Raw genomic sequence first — 3,620 nt, 5'->3', positions numbered from 1 at the left:
GTGGAAGTCCAGTCTTTCAGGTCTCACAGGTCAATTTTGTGCTTGTATTCCCAGCTAGTTTTGTTTTAATGGTATAACGGCCAATCTTTCTCCCCTGCTCCCAGCCTCAGACCGGGCTCTTCAGCCAGCTATAAAAGTGCATATAAAAACAAAAAATGCTGCAAAAACTCAGCAGGTCTGGCAGCGTCCGTGCAGAGAGAAACAGAGACAATCTTTTGAGTCCAATATGACTCTTTATTGGACTCAAAAGGTTAACTCTGTTTCTCGCTCCGTGGATGCTGCCAGACCTGCTGAGTTTTTGCAGCATTTTCTGTTATTCCAGATTTCCAGCATCCACAGTATTTTGCTTTTATTATAGCTATGAGTGCCTTAGGATAACTTGGTTTACTGATTATTCTTACTACTGTGCTCTAACTTAGCCTGTCATTTCCTTTTCATAACGCAATTCTGAGCCTAGGAACTCGCCATGTGTTGAGCACTGCTGTTGAGCAGCACCACACAAGTCTCGCATGTAAACATGCTAGAAACAGGGATTAGCCTTGCCAGTGCCCAGGTGAATAAAGGCGCCATCTAGTGAGCAATGCACACCAGATCTCGGGTCTAGTTTCCTGCTTTCTGCTGAACTAGCTGATATTATCTATGGCAGCAGTTGACTAGGAAGAAAAATTTGGAGAGTTCGCCACATACGGTGGCTATCCAGTGCCCTCTGCTGGAGATGCAGTACATGGCTGTCAGGTCAAAATAGATCCACAGTAGTTTTTTGTTTTTATCTCTGTGTTTAATTGACTGCCACTTCTCTTCAAGAAATGCCTTCCTTGAAGAAGTATTGCTCAATAATTTATATAGATTCCATTATTTTTAAATCTACAACTAATACCTTGTCAGTCTTTCCACCCCACCCCCACTAGAGCTGTACCTTGAGTGTCCTGCCATCCATTCACCCCTCTCCTAACTACACTCAGTTCTGTTGAAGGGTTATGTGGACTCGAAGCGTCAACTCTTTTCTTCTCCACCGATGCTGCCAGACCTGCTGAGTTTTTCCAGGTAATTCTGTTTTTGTTTTGGATTTCCAGCATCCGCAGTAGTTTTTTGTTTTTAGGTCAAAATAGAATCTGACTCTGCTATGATGGTGTCTCCTGTGGAATAGTCTACCGATGTTAGGAATACAGAAACAGGAGTAAGTCGTTCAGCCTCTTGAGCCTGTTACACAATTCAGTTAGATCATTGCTGATCCTCATTTACCTGACTTTGATCTATATCCCTTGATACTCCTATCTATTAAAAAAAAAATCTGTTGATCTCAGTCTTGAAGATTTCATTTGACCCTGAATCCAGGGTCAAATGAATTTGTGCAAAGAACCGTATATTTCTATGCCCTTTGAAGAAGCGTTTCCTGACTTCACTGTCCAGTGCCTAGCTCTAATCGTAAGATTATGCCTGCTGGAGCTGCTCAGTGTGATCTCCTCTTTCCATGACAACATGATGGGTAAGCTCAGCTATGACAGCAACATTTTGAGAACTGCAATGGGGTCAAACAGGGTTGTATTCTGGCACCGACGCTCTTTGCATTATTCTTCTCTTTGCTGCTATCATATTGCCTTCAGGTTATCTACAGAGGATGTCTACTTACATATCAGAACACACACAAAGCTGTTCAGCCTTGCTCATCTGAGATCCAAGACACCGATGTGCCAAGTCCTCAGAGTTGCTTAACACTGCCGATGCCTCACTAGCATTCCATACCGAGGAACACCTTCAGCGGCAAATGGACAGACTCCCTCACGCCTGTAAAGAGTTTAGTTTGACCATCAGCATCAGAAAGACAAATGTTATGGCCCGGGAAGTTGCCACACTGCCGTCTATCAGCATTGACAATGTGACGCTGGAGGTTGTTGATAGCTTCACATACCTCGGGTCTGCAATCACCAGCAATCTGTCACTCGATGCTGAAATCAACTGGAGCATCACAAAAGCTGCAGCGGTTATGTCCAAGCTGAGTAAGAGTGTGTGGGACAACAGCAACCTGACTGAGAACAACTAACAGTCTACCAAGGCTGCTTCCTCAGCACACCTCTACAATGGTGAGACCTGGACAACATATGCTAGACAGGAGAAAAGACTGAATGGTTTCCAGCTTCGTTGTCTCAGATGTATCCTTAGCATCCCTTGGCAGGACAAGGTCACCAACTCAGAGGTCCTGGAGCATGCTAATTCTATCAGCATACACTCGTCGCTCAGCCAACGACATCTGTATTGGCTCGGCCATGCTTATCAGATGGACGTTGGCTGTATACCCAAAGACCTTCTGTACAGTGAACTTGCTAAGGGGAACTGTCCAGTTAACATTGGGAGCTCATGTGGGGAACTGCAGGTGCAGCCGTACATCTCATCATACTATGGTGCACGATGCCGAAAGAATCCCGAGCGTGGCCTGCAGGATTCATTAGGTCTTTGGTCTTTGAAACAAGATTGGGTGAGTAACAGTGCGCGTGGCCTTTGGATAGGCCTTCAGACTTGTTTGTTAAATTTGAGGTTAACTTGTCACTGGGTCATGACCTCCTGAATGTCCATACTTCTGCTAGAAGGACACTTGCAACTGAGATGTGACGATGGGTGGACATTGACAGTAACAACTGGGAGACAGTTGCTGACGGCCGTGACCTCTGGAAGGGCATTGGAAGAGGAGCAGAAATGAAAAGCTCAGCTGGCCGAAAGGAGGGCCCAGAGAAAACAGGCCAGTGAATTGTGCACCTCCTCAGCCCACTGTCTTTTTTTTTTATTGTAAAAATATACTTTATTCATAAAAAATCTTCAATCACATTCAAAACCATTTCAAAAACAACATTACAAGGGTACAATCCAGGTTAAACTTTTACAAAATGTATCACCAGGTGCATCAGTACAAACAATATTACAATCATTTACAGCCTTTCATTTTGATCTGTACAGCCCGAGGGGCTCTAAACAGTTCCCAGTCTCTCGGTGCGCTGTGGTAGAAAGGTCTTAGACAGCGACCCTTCCCCATTGCGCCTTTGCGGCAGCTGCCCCAAGCTTTAGTGCGTCCCTCAGCACGTAGTCCTGGACTTTGGATTGTGCCAGTCCGCAACAATCGGTCGGGGACAACTCTTTGTGCTGGAAGACCAACAAGTTTCGGGCAGACCAAAGCGCGTCTTTCACCGAGTTGATGATCCTCCAGCTGCAGTCGATGTTTGTCTCGGTGTGTGTCCCTGGGAACAGCCCGTAGAGCACAGAGTCCTGTGTCACAGAACTGCTCGGGATGAACCTCGACAGCAACCACTGCATCTCTCTCCAGACTTTCTTTGCAAAGGCACAATCCACAAGGAGGTGAACAACGGTCTCTTCCCCACCACAGCCACCTCGAGGGCATCGTGCAGAGGGGGTGAGACTCCTGGCGTGTAGGAAGGATCTGACGGGGAGGGCCTTTCTCACCACCAGCCAAGCTACGTCTTGGTGCTTGTTGGAAAGTTCTGGCGATGAGGCATTCTGCCAAATGACTTTGACAGTCTGCTCGGGGAACCATCCCACAGGGTCCACCCTCTCCTTATCCCTCAGGGCCTCTAGGACGTTACGTGCTGACCACTGCCTGATGGACTTGTGGT

This window comes from Cetorhinus maximus, chromosome 25 (assembly GCF_964194155.1).
Source record: "Cetorhinus maximus chromosome 25, sCetMax3.hap1.1, whole genome shotgun sequence".
In the NCBI taxonomy this organism is placed as follows: Eukaryota; Metazoa; Chordata; class Chondrichthyes; order Lamniformes; family Cetorhinidae; genus Cetorhinus; species Cetorhinus maximus.
Note: the sequence above shows the minus strand (reverse complement) of the source record.